This window comes from Crocodylus siamensis, chromosome 3, assembly GCF_052110815.1.
Source record: "Crocodylus siamensis isolate JL-2025a chromosome 3, ASM5211081v1, whole genome shotgun sequence".
NCBI classification, from domain to species: domain Eukaryota; kingdom Metazoa; phylum Chordata; order Crocodylia; family Crocodylidae; genus Crocodylus; species Crocodylus siamensis.
This window is the reverse complement of record NC_143397.1, coordinates 82,637,680-82,659,159: the sequence shown is the minus strand read 5'-3', so window position 1 is coordinate 82,659,159 and position 21,480 is coordinate 82,637,680. Positions and strand designations below refer to the sequence as shown.

At 41.5% G+C, this 21,480-nt stretch overlaps 1 long non-coding RNA gene across 1 annotated transcript; it reads left to right on the top strand.

Moving 5' to 3' along the window:
- Nucleotides 1-10,130: 10,130 nt before the first annotated feature.
- LOC149868464 (uncharacterized) lies at nt 10,131-14,778 on the top strand. Its single transcript, XR_016441258.1, has 3 exons — nt 10,131-10,160; nt 11,660-11,740; nt 13,319-14,778. It is a non-coding gene; the product is annotated as an uncharacterized LOC149868464 (long non-coding RNA).
- Nucleotides 14,779-21,480: the final 6,702 nt, after the last annotated feature.

Here is a 21,480-nt window from a genome sequence, read left to right as displayed (position 1 = left end):
CAGACTGTGTTATGTTTTTAAGGGTCAAATTCTGCTCCTGAGTAGGGCTGGGGAGGCACATTCTTCTCTGACGGTGAAAAGAAACCTTCCCTCTGTGGAACATGGTCTGTTGGGACTGCTCTCTGGCGTCCCTGTCTGGGTTCAAGTTTTCTGGCAGCAAAATTGCTTTTGTCATGTCTAGTTTTTCAGATTTCAGAATCGGATAACTCTAAAAATAAACATGAACCCAACTCCCATGCTTCATTTGCATTTACAAAACAGTCTTTAATTTCCATTCTGAGCTGGTTCAGCTGAAAAATAAAGTCCAAATGTTTTCAAAATTCTGGAGTTTGCTGTGTGTTCAGAATGCTCTTGTTTTATTTCTGAGCTGACAGCTCATGCAGTTCTTCATACCAGTTTTCTAAGCACAGTAATATAGTAGCCTATTGCAAGCTGGAAGATCCTGTTGGCTGTCACAAAGGAGAGTCTTTCACATGTGTGTATTGGTTGTAAACACTCCTGGGTGTCTGCTGGGTACTTTTAGACCTGCTATCTTCTTTTTCTTGGTAGATCTGTTTTTACGTTTTTTTCATGTTCACATTTTCTTCTTCTTCTGTTATAGAGCTACTTTATTCTGGAAATGTGCTGAGAAAAGAAATACAAAAGTCACACATGCAAACCCACACACCAGCTTAAAGGTCCACCTGAACCTAGCAGCATCAAGGCATACACGACAGTGATGTGGCTAGTATCATGTCACCTTTGACTCCTAGCACAAATAACTCATTTACAGTTGGCTCAACAGAGGCAGCCTTTGGCATGAGTCCAGAGCAGGGCTTGAAGTCTCAATTCTGGGGCTCTACCTTTACCGCTCTGCCACCACAAGCCTCCTGCCCACATGAAGAGGTGACATTTCCATTTGAGCAGTCCGTATCTACAGGAGGTAGAAAAATTTATGTCCTGTCCTATCAAGTTAAATCCCAAATAATTCCTGGGGGGGGAAAATCTTTTACGACATTCTACTGCTTTTTTCTGCATTTCAGAAGAGCCATTATAAACTGGTTGGCATGGATGCCATGAGTATATTATCTGGTGAAGACTTCATTTCTCTTCACTCTCCATTCTGTGCTGAAAAGTGGCTCAAAACTCACTGTAGTAGTGAATTCCACCTCGACCTATCTGTAACTCTTTATGGATCTTGGTTCTCTGAAGGCAGGGAATCATCAAGAGAAAAAATGGGAGCATCAGAGAAAAGTAAGGCTGGATGGGAATTCTGGAGGTCATCTATTCCAACACCCTGAGGCAGGATGATCCCTATCCAAAGCACCCTGCAAACACATCCTTGTCTAAGCGATTGCTAAAACTATACAGGCAACCCTGTTGCACAACCTAGGTAAAGCGGGGGGGACAGCAACAGTCAGTGTCCTGCTGCGGCAGGGTTGTTAAAATACCCTAGAGAGAGCCAAGGGAGATGGCAATGCCCCTTGATAGCGAGGAAGGCAACCCCCCCTCCACAGTGAGTCCGTACCAATCTGACCATGGGGTAAAAGTTCTTCCTGACCCCAAATATATCAGTTGGTCTGACCATGAGTGGAAGGATGGGACTGTCTAGCCAGGAACCTCCAGGTGTTAGTCCCAGCAGGAGTGTTGGCATACCCCAGTCACAATCCCTAGGCTGGGCCACAGCCAACACTTAGTACTTAAGTGGAAAACACAAAACAAAACAAAACTAAACAACACCCCTAACATGTAGCAACAGGAAGGGAAAAAGAAAAATGTTTCCTGACCCCATGTGGTAATCAGCAAAGCCCAGAACTATGGAAAATACCTGCACTAGAGCATAGCCATGGCTAGTTCTGTTGTTGTCCCAGATAAATGCTTATCCAACTTGCCTTGAACACCTCCAGTGATGGAGAGGCCACAACTTTTCTAGGCAGTCTATTCCACTGCTTCACTGCTCTCACACTGAAGAAGGGTTTTTTTTATATATACAGTTTAAACCTGCAACTTTGCTGCAAGTCATTGATCAAGCCTGGTCTTTGCTGCAGCAAGAGACCAGGCCGCCCTTGGTCATGCTGCCCTGTCCTAGAGATCTCGAGCACTGCCACAGAAGCAGGATTAAAGGTTGGAGCAATGGCTGGGCAGGAGCCCATACACATTAACCTTTTGCAGCCTGTGGGCTACCAGTTGGACAGTTCTGATAAATGATCATGCTTGTGAATTAACATACAACTTGCAAAGCTATTGAGATGAAGCCAGACACTGCTGCATCAGTTATACTTCCTTCACATTGTTGCCCTGAGGGGTCAGGCCAACGCTCCGGATCTCAATATTGTGCTGTTAGACAGGAAGGCATGGTGTACAATTGCACAGATACAAACACACAAATTAATTAGGTGCATACACATATACACTACCAGCTTGGGCATATACACATCCAAACCAGCCTAGGCACATGCATACCTATCACGAATTCAAGCACATACTCTATACACCCCAAAAGTTAGACACAGGTCACTTATTCATATATCATGCACACAATACCATATACATACACACACACACACACACACACACGTGTGTGTGCATGCGCAACTCAGATACACGCAGGTTCAAAATAACCAGGTTAGGTTCATGCACACCTATCACCAGTTTAAGCCCATACACACTACACACACCAAATTTAGACAGAATCAGTTACCAACACCTGCACATCCAATACACATACGTGGATTACTAATTCATGTACCCCACACAATGACATCTATATATGTATATATATGTGTATTCACTAATTTACACACTTACCATCCACCTACACATACACACAGGTGAGTTCCTAAGTTGGGTATTGTGATACGTGTGTATGTATGTGCTTGGTGTACTTGGGATACCTGGGAAAAGGTTAAGGTAAGAAAGTAGAAGTGTAGAGGGTGAAAGTTGCTGGAAATGAAAGTCACCAGGACTGGGATTAGAACTGGTAGACTAGAGGGGCCTGGGCTGAAGAGCTGAGGCTGGAGGGTAGCTTTAGGTTAATTGATCTTAATTGGTTAAAAGACAACCCAAAGCCTGCAGAACAGGGAAGGGATGCTGGCACAGAGGCTGGGACTGGAGCCAGAGCTAGTGGGGAGCTGAAAAGGTAAGTGGGGAGAGGGAAAATGGGGCTAATTGTGGGTGTTAAAGAGGGGTTCTGGATGTGGGGAGCCAGAGGATGGCTCTGGGGCAGTAGAGAAGTTGCAGAGAGCAGCAGGAGGTGCTGGGAGCTGGAGAAAGGCTTCAGCTGCTGGAGAAAACTGCAGGACAGCCACAAGGAGCTGGAAAGCTGCAGGAAGGGTTGTGGGGACAACTACAGAAGATGTGGGGGAGCCTGAAAACAGAGAGATGGACAGCAGAAAATCACGGGAAAAGCAGCAGGAGAGACTGAAAGACAGCAGGGGCAGTGGGAAAGCAGAGAAAGGCAGCAGTTAGTCACAGGAAAAAGGCAGTAGGAATTGAGAGGAGATTGGGAAACTAGTGGAGAGGGGTGGGGGCTAGAGCTGAGAGAGAGAGAGAATGAAGCTGTAATTTAAGATAAGGAAGGGACTAGGATTTAGTAAAACATGACCCAAATCAGGGTTGCAAATAACAGTGGTTTTATTGAACACGGGAGATGGTGACACAATGTCTTATTGGTTCCCTTGCACCCACACACGCACACACACACAATGGCAGCAGGGGTTAGAGAGACTTGGTGCAGGGGCTGAAGTCCACGGAAGTCCAAAGTCCAGAGAGAGAGAGAGAGACAGAGAGAGTCCAAATTGTAGGAGGAGGTGTGTAGGTACATCTACCTATCCAGGCTGGAAAGGGGTCCTTGTCCAGTAGGTGTTGTCCAGAGGGGGGTCGCTGGCAGGACCTCTGGGTGGATAGGTGGTGTGGCATGGTACTGGTCCAGATGGAGAAGGAGTCCCACTGAGTCTGTCTTCACTGCCCCTTTCTATAGGGGCAGACCTTGTGTGACCCTAGTGACAGGAGGCATGCCCAAGCAAGGGTTAGCCCCTGGCATATTGAGCATGTGTGCTCCATGCAGGGATGTGCAGTTTTGGGTGTCTGTAATGGTGCGAGTAGCTGGTTCTGCAGGGTCTTTTGTCTTTCAAATGCTGGTCTTGTTTCTGTTCCTGGGTGAAGTCCGTGGTTCCTGGATGAATCAATGCGAGGTGATGGCCCAGTCATTACAGGCCATTCAGTAGAGGCTTGCTACCATTGTATTTCAGTCATTCCCAATCATGCTCATTCATCCGGGAACCAATTTACATGGGAGGGATACTTGACTCATACAGTTGCGACACAGGGGATGCCCGAGCAGAAGACACAAGATGGAGACTTGGCATATAAAATGGAAACTTGACATGACTTTGGTTCACTTACAAACACAGGTCTAAACCATACAATATCCATATGAAACAATAAAAATCAATACAAAAATGATAATAATACAATATACAACAGTAAAAATCAATAGAAACCTAATAATTATATAATATAAAACAGTGGATATCCAAAACCAAAAACTTGCTACCAAAATAAAAATGTTAAAGCTTATCCTACATCTTAGCTTACTTATACTTATCTATAGGGAATAGAGAAGGAGAGAAAAAGTCATAAATGATTGGGGAAGGGGAGGGAATGCATTTTAAAATAAAAAAAGAAAAGAAAAGAAAAACTGGGTGTTTTGCTACAACATTTTTTTCATTTATCTTTGACAACGTAAGGTTAGATGGAAGTCCATGGTCATTTGTCTGGAGACTCTGAGGCGCTTTGAATCAATGCTCACTCCTTATTGCTCCTTGGCAGCATTATTCAGTTTTCTTTGACTTACAGTTGTTCCCTGAAGCATACATACAGTCTGCTTCAGGATTCACTAGGATGCTGGTCTGGTATGCTGCTTCCTTAAAATAATGGGAATACGAAAGCCACTTTACTCCTGGGCTGTTCTTTAAACCTGCTGGCCATCTCTGAAGAGCTGAAACCAACCACTCTTGGTCTTCGGTTGATTGTCTGCTTGGATACACCAGTTTTTCTCACATTTTTGTTAGTATGTTTGAGGTATGCATTTAAAGGCAACTATTTTTTAAAAAAACCTGCAGCTTAAGGAGTGTTTGGTTTTTGATATGAAGGAATCGTTTCATTTTTGGGAGTGGGCTAGCAGAATGTGAGGATTTGAAGCAAAAAGAAAGCAACCTAAGGAGGTGGCCATGTTCTGATGACTAAGGCATAGGGGAATGTCAAAAGAGAGGGAAGCATGTATGGTCTAATCTTGTGAAGGGCAAAGAGGATAAGAAACGTGAGAGGTGGTGATGGCTGGAAGAGATAGAGGGGAGGGTATTATTACTAATAATTACAGAGTATTAAAGATCAGTTCTGTGTATATATATAGCACTATAAGGGTTAATTACATATATAAACTATTTCAAAAGTTCTTTCATTTTACGTCTCTCTTCTAGGTTTGCCTTTTAACTTAAAATATTTACTTAGAAATTGATTGGCATTCTCAGAAAATCAGAGATTGTTATTTATATAGGAAATAATAAGTATTATTGAGGGTATTTACCCAATGCATCCAATACAGTAAACATGGGAATATTGCACAATGCTTTACTGGACCTCTGCTTTTTTAAACTCTATTCCAATCTAAACTACAAACTAGACCACACATGTTGTTAAAACAAATCTAAGAAAAGAGTAGGAATCAACACCCTTTTTCATTTCTGACTATGGCAAAAGTAAGTGTTAAAGAAACACATTTCTGGTCACCTGTTAGGCTATTAAATATAAGATTTACATCCCTGTATACTACAAAGATGAGTTTAAGCCACACACATTATATAGTGGGAGTTATTTCTTGGATATATACACACATATACACACACAAAAGCAGTTGGCTGGTTTTTAAGCTATTCTGATTTGCAAATTTTTCAACCATTTACAACAGCAAATTCCCTAAAACATTTACTAGACTTTGTTTCATTTTCTCTATGTGCCTCTTTAAGACTGATGTAATATTATCTAACAGAAATGGGCAAGTCTTGAGTTTCTCAACCTGATGGATACTTGGAAACAGGTATGGCTTTGTGGATAAAGCAGAGTTCTTTTCTATACAACATAGTCTCTGGGACAAAAATAGAGTAGCAGTTTACTCTTGGTTTCACCTATCACTAAGGTAACCACAACAACTGCTTTAACAGATGAATAGCTAAAGTACATAGTCTGTAAGGCTTTTAACTAATCTGGCCTCTTATTGCTCTCTTCCCTGGAAATCAACTATTATATTAGAAATTGAAGGCACCTGTAATGAAAGATGTAGCTCAGAAGCATATCCAAAATCTATTCAACTTGGTTTCCATGTTGAAATCTTAACAATATTTGTCCAAAGCTTCTTTTTTTTTTTAACATATGGATGTTGCATAAGTTTAATTTGGCTTTTAAATCGGTTTCTTTAAACTACTGTAATGTCAATTCAACTTAAATTTGAGTTAGGAAAGAGACTTTGGATAGGCTTCTGAGTGTCTCTTTCAACACAGCTGGATTCAAGTCGCCAAAAAAGTGTGAAGCCTTTATTTATTTGACCTGCTATAGAACAGTGTCATACTTGTTTATCACACCTTCTTAAAGAGTTTCATTCTTTTAGGGCATGTCTGTCTACACATCACCATATGGCACACTACAGCGATGTAGCGATCACCAGAGTCTATACGTGATCTCCAGCTATGGTGCGCAGCTATAACAATGTAGCAGCAAAATCTAACCATGCGCTGCACGCATGGCACAGTAATCATCTATCTCTGTACAACATGTAGACGTGCCCATATTGTACCAAACTGAATGCAAACAAAAAGTGAATAGATTAAATAGCACACTAAGCATGGTTCAAGTATTTTAGAAATTCTTGAAGGACTAGATTATCAAATTAAAATAAATGAATACTAACTAACTTATAAATCAAGTTATGTGTGTTTGCATCAGGATTTGTAGTGGTTTAATTAAGTGTACTTAAAAGCTAGTTTTAATTAAATTATTGCAAACTTTTGTGGATTCAGCAATGTCTCACAGTCTAAAAAAAATGACAACTTCCTTTAGATTTAGTTTAGTAATTCTCTTGGCATAGGGAGGAAAAGAAACGAATCAAGTGGGGTTTTATTGTCCACCTGAAATTGAATTAAGATAGCTGAGAGCACTTGTAGCTAGTATGACATCTAAATTCTCATCTAAATATACCTTTCTCTTTGTTTCTATTCTGTCTAAAACAAAGGGCTAGAATTTAAGAATGATGAATCAGTTTCTGATCCTTTCTTATGTGATTCTTACCACATCATCTCATTATTAGGCACTTGTTAACCATTTTTGAACTGGACAGAGTCATTGCACCTCAAACGTGTACCAATGAGGCCTTCACAATGACAACAAATGTCCTGGTGGACAAGTTCAAATTACGTTCCACATGGCTGACTTGTGTCCATTTACTATACTACCTAGTACCTGGTGGCCGTCAAGCTCTTTATACTGGTGATGACCTTGCCTTAAGATGGCTGAAACAATATGCCAAAACCACATACACTAAATAAATTAAATTTCTTATGTAGTTTCCTTTACTGTACTAATTACTATAGTGTCTCTGTGTTAAGACAGAAGAACCAGATCTTTGTTTCTAAAGTAAAAAAAAAAAAAAAAGATAAATAATTTGGGGTACCTTCCTTCTTTGGATATCCAACCTGATGCATCTCAAAAGGACCTGATTTTCAGAAAGTCCTGAGCATCCAGCCTTTGAAAATCCATTTCTTATAAATTTCTCTAGTTGAACATCCAAACTATGAGTCATCCAAGTTACTGATTAAGTTTTGCAAATATAGACTCTTTCTGCACCAAAGGAATTTAAATTTCAGAGATTCAAGAATAAGGAGAAAACACTGCTGCCCCCCCAGTGTGAGAAGATTGAGCTTGGACATCCCAGCAGCACCACAAGAAAATGCTGTAGCTGAGGTCATCTTTTCAGTGCAAGTATTGTATTCAGAACTCTGAATACACACCATAATCCTCATAAATACTGGCCATAATCAGATAGGACACAAATGAACCTGTTCTATTTATTGCCATTGTAAATAATATGTATTTGCAGCCCTTCCTGGCACCTGAGTTCAATTGTAGTCTGTGTACCCTCTGGAGGCAACTGCTCCTCTCTAACTTCTTTGTAGGGTCTGGGTGGGGTCAGAAGAGAATGTCAGGAAATGCAAAATGTCAGGAAATGGAAAGATAAGCTAGCCTGATATAGAGGGACAATACATGCTAGGGCACAGGCTGTAACAGGGTGATAACATGGTGACCTGAATTTTGCAGAACTCCCAAAGTATTTATTAAAGTCACCCTACCTTTCAGTGTACTCAGACTGTAGTTGCAGCTAATAACACAATGACATCCATAGAAATTAAAGGAAAAGATTTATTTGGTATTGTGCTCCTTTCTAGTAAAAGACTATTTCAGTAAGTTTTCTAGTAGTTTGTTCCGCCTATTTGTAAATGTCTTTAGTAATAAGTTCTGTGACCTTCCCTTGAAAAACCATTCTACAGTTTTTATTGGATCATCCTGTTTGGAAACATTTTCTATAATCATCCCAAATTTTTCCTGATAGAATTTCACCTCTATCTCCCAATATACCATACTGTCCCATTGTAAATCATACCTTATCAACACCAGTTCCTGTAGTAGCTTATTAGATGCATGCACATCCCCTCTGCAATTCTACACGTTGCAGGTTATATTGTCCCAGGTTTACTGTCCTCTAGTCAGTTTTTATGCCGTATGACAGTGTCCATGCCCAAGAAAAACACAAATTAATTTGGAAGACAGGAGTGAATTCAAAAGTGCTCTATTAAAATTCAATATCTACATATTGCAACAATTTCATTCCCTTTACTTATTTACTCCATTTGCAGAATGCTCATAAGACTTTTTCCACTTTTAAGAACATATTTAGCTAAAGCTCAAATAATCTGAGTGAGTACCATATACATGCCATATTCATTTACATCCATATTTTTTCTTTATTCCTCCTCCTCCCATTTATTGTATTCTTTCTATATTTAATTCCCTGTCTCGTCCCTACACTATTACTACCCCTATTTTTCTCTTTCTCTCTGCCAGCTACTTGCTCTCATTTTTTGGCAACACTATCCAAAACTTGGGAAACAATGCAAATAAAAATACTTGCATAAGAACAAGACATTAGTTCTGATTTCTCATGACTCCTTTTGTTTGCTTTCCCAAAAGGATCACAGTAGAAAGGTTGTTCACAAAGATGTTTGCAAGGAGGAAAGGTATAGGAAATACCCATGCCTGAGTATATATGCCTGAGTATTTGTACCATTAATTTTTAGGTGGCCATCCTGAAAACTCTGGAACATAGGGACCATCCAGACAGCTGAAACAGCACCATGGAAACAATCACCATGTAAACAGCCAATTACAAACAGTGGACATTATAAGGTGAAATCATCATGTATTGGTATAAGCACCATTGATTGAAATGCATTTGTATAAGCCGTTCAGTGATTATGAACAAATATGTCAAAATCCAAAATTTGCTTGCAGATAAATGAAGAACAGAAATAGGCTTACATTGTCAAATAAACAGCTTTCTGTAAGTCTGAGTCTGAGAAGTTCTAGTGTCTCCTAAGTGAAATGTGAATGTAACAGCATTCAAGACAGCTGGCACTTTGAATCCAGAATGTTCAAGGGGACTAGGCAGAATGACTTCCCCCTGCACTGAATATGAGTTGCTGATGCATTAGGAGATGCTTGAGACAAACTAATGTGAACAGTCTGTACATGCTATACAGCTATTATGAGATCAGTTGCAAACAAGAAAGAATGCACACAACAAGTTAAAGATACAAGGCGCCTGCTACATAAACAACTTACGGCTACTCACTGACTTAAGTCACAAAAAAACCTTTTTCACCACTTAAGAAACCAGCTGCACAAATGGAAATAGTGATGCAATCAGTGCAACTGCATCAATGACAGTTTGCAAATAGACATTGATGTTGCTGAATACCTACTTGCAGGTGTGTGAACAGATCGGCAAATGTGGAGAATGTTGAATTTCTGCTAAACAAGAGTTGGCAGAGCAAAAGAAACATATGGAAAGAGAGGTACTCTAATGACATAGATACATGTGAACATGGGGAAACACAGACCATGGAGCATCCATTAGCCCAGGGGCAGGCAATTATTGCCGGCAGAAGGCCACTTACTGAGTTTTGGCAAGCCGTCGAGGGCCTCATGACAGGCAGCCAAGGGCAGATAAATATTAATTTTCTAAATTTTTTAGGGGCCCTACAGGCCAGATTGAATGGCCTGGCGGGCCACATCCAGCCCATGGGCTGCCTTTTGCCCACCCCGTATTAGCCTATGCACTCCTGGAAGGGAGGTGTAATGTTAAGGACCTAGCCAAAGCTACAGACCAAGCCATAGCATGTACATGATTTGGGGGGAGAAAAAGAACATGTAGTTGTGGCTCTTCTCATACTGGCAGCAAGTAAGAGTATTAGGACAGCTGTTCTGCAATTGTTACAACAATCCATTGTACTGGCACCAGAATCTGCTGCACTAATTCTCTAATAGGTGTTCAGACATTGCATCTGCAGCTTGCTTGAGCTGCTCTACCTAGTACCCCTAAGTGCTGTTATTCCAGGTCATCTTCAGATCCTACATTTTTGCCCTAGAACTCTCAGGCTAAAACACACAGAAACAAATATTGACTAGGACAGCTGGTCCTTATTTGGTAATAAAATGCAAATCCTAAGACCTTATTTTAGGGAATCAAGGTTATCAGAGTATTTTATTGTTTATGAAGAAAAAGCTACTTTCTTCCACAATTTTTTTTGTGCATTAGATAATTATTTATTTGAAAATAGGATCAGAGATACTATTTTGCCATGTCCTGTTTTGTAACAGTAATGGAAGAAGAATGGCACTGCATTTGAAAACTTGTCAGTCTGTTTCAAGCATGCAGTTGGTCCAGTAAAAGATATCATGCAAAAAAACCACTTGCCTCTTGCATATTTCCTGGATCATCATGGCTACAACATCATTCCAACACTACCTAGAACTTATACATATATTTATAATGTGTGTGTGTATGGCCCTTTGGATGGACTAGTTCTTCCCAGTGACATAACTAGGGTGGGGCGAATGGGGCAACCGCACCCACTGCTGACTTAGCAGGGGGCAAAGAAAAGCAGCTCCTGCCCCTGTACTCCAGTGCCTTGCTGTGTTCCTATGCTACTTGTTCTTTTCCCTCCCATCAGGCATACTACTCCCAGCTAGCAACCAATTACTTCTCCCCTCAGTGAAATGACCAACTTTTTTAGCCCCAAATTTTTGTCTTGAAAATTTGGAATTAGGCGAAACATTAGGGGTAGATTTTAGCCTTCTCATGTAAATCAAGGGAAACTTCATTGTTATTCACCAGTGAGGGGTTCATAAGCAGGCCTGCAGCCTCCAATTATTATAATATGTTTTTTAATACCACAAAATCTTTAATCCCCTTTTGAGGTTACACAGGGGTGTCTCCACATCAAGTTCTATTGCAGAACAATCAAGTGCTCACACTGTTTCTTTCTAACTTTTATATTTTTTATAATTACAGCAGAATAACATGCTTGGGGCACCTTTCAGCTTTGTCCTCCAAGAAGCTAATAAACCGTTAAGGGTATTATTTTACAACATGGTGAGTGTTATTTAGCAATGTTTCATTAGCCACAAATCCACAAGTCACTTTTAAGAATTCCAGATGCTAGATTGCAGGTATTTTTGCAGCTGTTCTGTGGGAAATTATTAAAGTGTTGCTCCCTTTAAGAAAAAAATAAGAGCTTTGACTATATCAGTCCTTATACCATACTTTGTAAAGGCAAGGAAAAAGACTCATCTCAAATACAGCTGTGAACTGTACATTTTAGCCATATGCCTGTGGATAGTACAAATATCATATCTCTTGTAAAATGCTTTGGTTGCTGAGTTGAAGGAAACAAACTCCTTTGAATAGAATATAATATGCTCTAAGGTAAAATACTTTGAATGGCTGTTCACTTAATAAAAATGACGCCTAAAGCAATGCTATCTTCTGACTATTATATTGCATTTCATGAGTTGACTTTTAAATTGAATTCACTGCCATCTATATGTACCGGAGAACATCTTGAAAAAATCAGGCTACAAATAATGACTGTTTTCTAAAGGTCAAAGAGATTGAAACAGGGAGAAAAAGCCTGTTCTGGAAAAAAAAATGCAGGAAGCACTGAATATTTATATACTGATATCATCTTTAGACCTCCAGGGTTTTTCAGAACACAGACAGCTATAGTTTTTAATGAAAAAACATATTCCAAAATTGAATTTCATTTCTCATTTCTAATTAAAAGAAAAGAAGGTTTGATTGCCTGAGTTGCACTCCTTTGTTGGAATCCTAACAGTTCATGCTTGGTACTTTTCCAGAAGGACTTTCTGTCTTTTGCATTTGCAGTTCTTTGTAAAAGTGCTAGGATTCAGGAGCAGAACTGCCATGAGTTGGTTTCAGACACTCAGGTACAGTAAGGGCTTGTCTACAAGGTTGGTGAGGGGGACTGTTTATTTGCACTGAGCTCAGTTTCCATGATTTGGAATGAGTGCTGTTCACATGATGCAATTTTGAGTACATTTTAACAGGTGGGGTAATGTATATTCTACAGTTTTGTTTGAAACTGGAGTGACCTCACTGCATATGAAGTTAATAGGCACTAATGTTTGTGTGGATACTTCTGTACAGGTTTCCCTCATTTTATGTAGGTTCTGTATGTGCGAATTCGCTGGTATGCGATGATCCTTTTTATACCAAAAATTCATTATATGCAAGGTAAATTCACTCTTATGTGATTGGTGTGGTGGAAGGGCACAGTCAGCTGCTTGGTGTGGTGCCTTGTGGGATTGACACGCACCAAAATATAGTCCCCTGTGTGGATCTGTGTTCCTCGGTCATTGTCTGTGACGTGTTTCTGTAGTCGCTATCCCCACTATGATAGTGCCCTGTGCTTGTGCTGGTGAGTACCAAGATTGTCTTGTAAAAATGGTAGAGATGGGTCTGGGGGTGAGTACAGTCAAGGTCTTAGCACGTATCCCTATTTGTTACATTGTAAAGTGGGTTCCCTTTATGCAAATTCAAGTTACGCACCATTTTCCAGGAATGCATGTACAGCATAAAGCAGAGGAACCCTGCTACTGCAGAAGTCCTCCATCAGTCATTCTGCCAGGACTCACCTCTCTTCTGTTTCAGGCCATGGTGACTGGATGCCACCCCCCTTTTTAATGCTGGTGCATAGTCAAGATCAATACATTTGCAGTTTACATCTCCAGTTGCATTTTTCTGGATTCAGCATCCATGAAACACAGCTAGTGTACTCTTCCTGGTTCAATGTCTTGTATACTTGTGTAAAACCTGCAGAGGCATAGTGCAGAGGCACTGAATCTCCTTGCCATCCAAGGAAAGGTGAAGATTCAGGAACCCTGCCAGATGACATACAATAGCTCAGCAAGGATCTTTTCTTAAGTCATTGCTAAGGGGATGGCTGAACAAGGTCACTATCAGGAGCCAAATAAAAAAACAATGATCTGAAGTCTTCTTACGAGAAAGTAAAAGACAAGACCTGGACCTTCAGCAATTCTCATGTCGCCTGTCCATGGGAGCTGCCCACGATTTTGTAGTGGGCCATAAGCACTGAGCAGTGGTTTGTGGCAAACACCACTGAGACATTTAAGGATCTCAGAGATGGGGACTCTGGCACTGGCATGGATTCTCAGAACTGACAGAAAGCCAGGATCTCATCACTACACAAAAGCTTGGCCACATGCTGGAGGACCAAGAAAACCCTGAATGGTGCTTATCAGTATAATTTGGATTGGACATCTAACCCTGTTCAACCCCAACCCCACCTATCAGCTCTGTGGAGGAGACCTCCGCCAACTAAATTCTTTATTTTGACTCATTAGATTTACTTTTGTTATTATTAATAATAACCTATACTTTGTTCTACCTTTGGTATTTTTTTTTCTTGAGCTGACCCTGGATTCTGTTATACTGGGGCAGATGTAAGCTGGCAGCTTTGCCAAGTGTGTCTACCTCTATACTATATACTGACAAGGATGACTGCACCATGGATGGTTCAAGAAAGGGAAAACTTCTTCATATAAATGTGTTTACTGCATGCATTGAACACCAAGAAAGATGTTATTATCTCAGCACCATTTGAGAGTTCTTCACTAGCCCTTTTTTTAAATACCAAGTATTGCATTCCTGTGATGAAAAGTCATTTTCACAATATTTTTTCAGTCCAAAATTTAGAATTGCAGCAGTAAAAAAACTCTGTTTAAGGAATGTGTAATGTAGAAATAATGTGGCACAAATAAAGGCAAGAGGCACAGGACATTATTAACCCCTAAATGTCTGAACAATCATTGAAAAAATACATTATTTCACTACAAAATTACCTAATGTCTTCAGAGGATATAATATAGAATTTAAGGTAAAGAGAATACACTGTTATGGCTTTAGCCTTATGGGACAGAGCTACCTTGTTCTTTATTCAAAATTAGGTAGCTATACTCATAAGGGCATCCAGGACACACAGTGGACCTATTCTAATGAAGAACATCAGTGTACATCTTTAAGCTCAGAGGTAGGCAAGGCTCTTTGGATAAGTGTGGTATCTTTTTTTAGACTATAAGCTATAACCTATACCCCCATCTGCAAGCTCAGAATTTAGCTTTAATAAATGAGCAACTCTACATCACATAGAAGAATTGCCTTCAGGGAGGCAAATGCAATTGCTAACCTATGCTCTAGAGCAGAGGTTCTGAAACTGTGGCCCACGGGCCACCACTGGTCCACGAGCTCCATTCAGGTCGTCCGTAGAAAGGTTGCAGAACAATCAGGAATATCTGTACTTGTAAGGTAAGACTACTTATATTAAAATATGAGTTGTGTGCTTTGATATGTAGAACCCAAAAAAGTTTATTAAATGGTCCGTTGAGACCCTCAGCAATTTTCAAGTGGTCTGTGAAAAAAAAGTTTGAGAACCACTGGTCTAGAGAATGCCTTTACTTCCTACCCCCGCCATGTTCCTCAAGGTTCTGCCTACCTCTCTGACATGCAAACACATTGCAAATTGCACACTGCTTTATCTCTAGACTAACAACCCACACTCACCAGCCACTAGTTACTACAATATTCTAGGAGTACATAAAAAGCTTATTGAATCAGCATAAGGGAAGTTGGTAGAAAACAACTTAGAAGAAGCTACAAGGATGGCATCTCAACTAAGGGACAAACATTATTTCTGAAACAATGAAACTGAACAGGGAACACTAATGGTTTGTTACCTGCCACATCTTACACAGGGTCTGTTCATGAGCAGACCAGACCCTCAAAGATATAATTCTTATCAACTGTGCAGCGTCAGGCAAATCTGAGGGAGAAGAAGAAAAGAAGAAGGATTAAATGTTTGGTAAATGAGAGGCCTGAAAAGTTATGTGAGCCATAGAGAAAACCACATATCCATTGATATTTAAGTTTAAAATTTAAAAATGATCAGCCCATATCCCCAGAGTAGGAACACAAGTGATCCCTGATCACATACCACTGATGACGATCCCTTCTGAGAAGATGTTTCATTGGCAGCTCCTACTATTCTGAGCCTGCACCTTCCATTTGTTGGGAACTTCTCTCGTCTGATTTCACAGATGTTATGGAAAACATAGCATGAAATTATAATTCAAGGCAGACATTGCTCAGCAGCTTCTAGTCTAGTCATGAGACCAGATAATCTCAATCCCTCCTTTAGTTTCCCAAGTGTACGCTCCATTGTCAACTTGCAGCTGCTTATGCAAAATTCTTTTCCATGATGCAGTTGCCCAGGGAAAGGTTTTACCAGCCTCATAAGAGGGGTCTCCCCAAATAATAGAGTGGGGTGCTGAGAAGGAGAAAAAAACTAGCTGTTTTGCTTAAGGAAAAGAGGCATTAATTTCTCTGGACCTTAACTTCACTCACCTGGCCAGACCACCCCACTAAACCATAGCATCCAGGCTCTGTCTTTGTTTATGAACTCAGAGCCTGGATGTAGGGAGCAGGGCAAAAAATATGAATATGTATATTTGATCAGAAAGTCCAATGATTGAGTCCCACCAACAACTTCCAGAGGCCCAGCAAGACTTACATTACACTGTACTTGATTAATACAAGTGCATACCTCCATTGCAACAGCCCCAACAGGTACTCTGCCTACACCAAATTGATTATCTACTGACCCACAGCAACCGGAGCGGTGGTGAGCTTTGAGAAGGTGGTGAGTTTTGAGCGGGTGATGGCCACACACTTCTGAACAGTTCAGGTAACTTGTGTTTACAGGCTGCTGATGTAGTTCTGAAGTAGGCTCTATTTAGATCTCCAGAAAAGTGTCCTCTGTCATTGTGAAATTCTGCAGACACATCTGGAGCAAAGTCCTCTCCCACCCACTGCCATTTGTTTTAGCCCAGAAATGGTGCTGTAGCAAGTGAAGCTGATCCAAGAAAACTTCCTGCAGAAGCAGCTGGTCTATGTCATCGACTTCCTCCTCATTCTTAACATGCGGCTGCAGGCCAGCCAGCTGTTGCTGCTGCTGCCAGAATGCCTGCCCAAACTGCTGGGCAGTGTGGTGACTGTCTTGAAAACTTAAAGTTGTCCAGCAAGTAACCAGGTGTCAGATATTCCCCCACAAGCTCCTGATATTCTCAAGGGACCACAATCATGGTGCAAGTACTGCTTCACTCATAGGCTGAAAATGGTATTAACTTGCTCCTGGGCAGGAAAGATATTAAGGGAATTTGTGAGCTTGACCCAAGCCGCAGGATTACAGTTGCCTTTGGCTTTCTTTTGCTATATATTCCACAGTGAACTGTGGGAAAAAATTCCATCATGCGTCAGCCCCAGTAGCATGGGATATCCCCATGTGGTGGGGAGACAGCTGCCCTGCAGCCAGGGATCCATCCCCAGTTCAGAATACTTAATGCAGAGAAAGTTCACAGTGGGTACATCTACATGAGATGATTTACTGAGCAGTAGTAGTACTACGCAGTAAGGCATCACCATGTAACTGTGAGCAACAGCTATTGTGCAGTTAATTAGGCTAATGCTCAGTTTTTTATTACCTGTAAATGAAAGTAGTAGATTAACTATGTGTTAGCTACTGTGCAAGAGTGAAGGAGTAGATTCTGACTGGGAGCAATTTGCTTCTGGCCATCCTGGCATCAGGGGACCTGCTGCTGCCTGGCTAACACCTGATGGGGGTGGGGGGAGCTGTGCTGGCTGCAGGGCAGCTGTCTCCCCACCACATGGGGATTGGGACCATCATTATCCCTATGTGGCTGGGAGAACTGTGGCCAGGAGAGGTATCCCCACACAGTGGGGACCCTACCTGATCACATGGGACAGCTCTTCCCACCACATGGGTATCAGGGCCAGCCCCATGTGGCCTGCCAGGCCTGGGCTGGCACTTGGAGCATCCTGGAATTCCCCCTGGCTGCTGCAGTGGGGCAGAGCAGGGCAGGGAAGCAGAAGCATCTCTAGTTTCAACTGCTCCCATTAGGAGCAAATTTTCTCTGAAGCAGGGGCATGTGTAGACTCCTTACTGTGCATTAATAGCACACTTAGACATGCCTAGAGATTCACACGCTAATAAAAACCAACTTCCCCTGTTGACACAAATATATTATCCATACGATAAACTGGCTAATTCTATTAATTTCTCTGTGGTATAATTTGCCATTATGGATTACTCACCTTTGTTCTGATCTGGCCCAAAAGGTATAAATACCAAGAAAGGAGACTTGTATACAGAAGAATTGAGAGCACTGGGCTGAAATGGAGAAATGCAAAATTTCTACACCTTCTAATTATTATTATTACTGCTACTAGTGCTATTATTCTTATCATCATAGTCAGCATCATTATTATTATTATTGTTGTTTAGATCTTGCCCTATCCAGAAAGGGTTAGAGTGGCTTACATACATTACAAACAACACACAGATAAGAAACAACAGGAGACTCCTCAACAAAACCCCCAAATTTGCATTCCCCTCTAACTCCCACCTCCTTGCCCATAAGAGCAAACCCTCCATCAAATCCCAAGTATGCTTCCCAAGCTTCCCAACCCCTGTTCATATCTAGGATAAGATCTTTCCACCTTCCTCTCTACCTGCCTCCTTGTCTTCAACAAAGTGATGGAAGCCCTAGCATTTGTAAATGTTAACACTAGATTGGACAACATTATAGAGGATATAGCGTAAAGAAGAATTCTGCATTTTGAAGGAGATATGATCTACTATTATGATATGACCTGCTATGATCATACTACATAAGATCTGATCTAGTATTTCCATCTCTAATTTCTATGGGCTAGATTATAGAATTACTAGGTCTACCCTTCAGGATGATAGCAAGGAAAGGTAAAGAAATGTAGACCTTCCCCACCACATGGGGATTCCCCTTAGTGAAGATGTAATATCAATTGGTAATATGAGTACCAATGAATACTCATATTGAAATAGATGAAAATACTTGGGCGTTACCAACTTTAACTCTTATAAATTAGGGCTTGGCTGTAACATTCCAAATCCGTATACAGATTTGGCAGACAAAATCAATTTATAATCTGTGACTCTTGAAAACAAATTAATGACATTAATTAATAACATTTTATATTTTCTCACAGAGAGATGAAAACGAGAGAATTTTAGGTCTAGTATTCTAGTTTGGCACTTGCCAATATGCACTTTCCCTGCCCAATGCTTTTGTTTTTTTCTCCCTGATTCCTTTCCCCTATCCTGCAATCACAAGTCTCATCAGTCCCTTCTGTCCCATTTCCAACCAAAACAACCTCCTCCCCTGTCACTGAATACATTCTTTAATTAATACAATGAACACATTAACAAACAAAACAAACCCTTCAGGCCAAAGTCAACTCATGATCTTATATTTGTAACCCTTGCCTCTTACACCCTCACCATTCTGTAAGTCTTTTCATCTTCCCACATCCTGTCAACTTGGCTTGTAAACTGTCCAAGGCAGGTACCTTTGGTTCTGCATGTTTTCTGCACCAGTGACTAGTTCAGCTTTGGGTGCTGTATAAAGCTATGAGAAGTAGAAGAGAACGAGGAAAAAGACAAATAATTCTGTTTAAAGATCAGGATATTTTTGGCCAAATTTTAAATCTGGTATTTCATTTAAGACCTATCCCTTATTTCATGTTCTATAGAATATGGACTACATGCAGACATGGTATCTATACTTAGAATTCAGGTTGCCTGAGTCCTCCCATTTGAAGGCGCTTTTTCAGTTGCTTATAATGTTGCCAATTTTACTATGCCAACTGAAATTTTCCACTGAGTAGTTTCTGCCACGATTATAATATTTTTAAGTTTAATCTAAAACATTTATAATTTCAGCTGTTTCTAGGAAAGATTAAGGGAAAATATGGGCGGGGGTTGCTTTAAAATTAATCTTTCAGCCATTTTTGGGGACACTCTAGCACCCTTCTAATTTGGGATTTGACATTTGGGCTAAGTACAGACAGTTAAAAATCCTGAGGCTGAATCAATTCAGTCTTCACAGGTTAGGCTAAACTGCATAGATTGAACCAAGAAGCAAGTGAATAGACATCCACTTTTTATTCTGGAAATGCAGCCACATGCCTGCCAGAAGCCAGGGGACACTAAAGCATGCCTCTCTGCTCAGCTGGAGTAGACAGTTTGGGCCAAGGCTAACCCACCCCCCCTGATGGGGCAGGGGTACTGGGGCTTGCAGGGGAGGTACAAAGCATCCTGGCATGCTGGGGGACTGTGAGTTCACTTGAAGCTGGAGGGGATATGGGACAGAAATTTAATAAATCAATTTAACCTAAATCAGTTATGTCTCAGACTACATCCATCCAGGTTCATCTTTAACTGGTTTCAGCCATTTTGAAAGCAGTTTATGTGCACTGAACTTCAGAGTTAGGGACAGACATTCAAAAAGCCCAAATTGATTCAGTCTTTGCAGAGAGTGAACAGGTTTACAAGTGGATAGAACTTCGGCTCATGCCTGCAGTGTCTCAAGCCAGAAGCCCAGGGGTGCTAGAGCAGCCCTCCCTTCCCTTCCATAGGCAAGCTGAGGAGGGGGGCATGGCCAGGCCCCAGCGGCTCCCTGAGAGCCAGGAGCAGTTCAGGCATACAGGGCTGCCCAGCCCCAGAAAGGAACTCTTTCCCATCCTCCTTCTCCCCTACTGCTGCTGGGGCAGGAAGGGGGCCCTGTGAGGCTCTGCTCCCTCCTCCTCCCCTGCCAACAGCATGGGGAGGAGGGGGGCTCTGTGAGGCTGCCCAGGCCCATAGTGGGGCTCTTACCCCGGGCAGGGGGAGGGTCTATTCCATGCTAGGGTGAAACTCTTCCCCTTGCTCTTCCTCCCCCCAGAGGGGCAGTGGGAGCATGGAGCTCAGCTGAACAGGGTGAGGATGTGTGGGTGAAGGGTGTAGGGACCCCTGCAAACTTCCTTCACGGCTGCAGCCCCTGCTGCCTGGCAGCAGCAGCAGGCGGAGAGGTCAGGTTGTTTGTGCCCAGTGCAGGTGTGGTTCTGGCCAGCTCTGTGCTGGGGGAGAGCATGGCGCCTGCCTTATCCCCCACCAGGGCTCTGAGCCTGAGCTTGCAGCTCCAGCGCTAGAGCCATGTTCTTCCCCCACTCCCTGCTGTGCAGTCCCACACTTGCAATCTGCCTGGACTGGAGGGAGCCCCCAGTGGTGGATTTACCATGAAACAAACCGTGCAGTGGCACGGGACCCCCAGTGACAGGGGGACCCAAAATGCAGGACAAACCTGACAAATGATTGAACTTAATAAACGCTGCAAGTCGCGAACTGGTCCAGGCTTTCTGTTTTCTGTGAACTGTGCTCTAAATGTGGTTTTTTGAAGTAATCTAGCAAAGAATTTGCTTTGCCACTTTTTTGCTGTCTCAGTAATAGCATAAGAGCAACTAAGGGAAATCATCATTTGCCAATCAAAATGTGTCTGCTTAACCATTATCCAATTGAACAAAAGCACCTTTCCCCACACTTCGCAACAATGCCTGTGATTTGTCATTAGTATGTAATAGTTCAAAATCCCGTGTTTACAGAGTCTGATAAAAATGTGGGATAAACTGAATTAAACCCAATAGGTGGTCCGTGGCCCACCCAGGCCCACCCGTGGTTATTCCCCTGCTCTTTCAGACATTTTTAATTTGCCTAAAATCAAGGTCAGTTTTTTGGCAATAATGAAGTGACACTATGAGTCTGGCAGTTAAAAACACAAAAAAATGAAGGTGAGGCAAGAAGACGAAGCTAAGAAAAAAGACAGTTTGTCATCTTATTTTAAAAAGCTTGAAATATTGAATAGTGG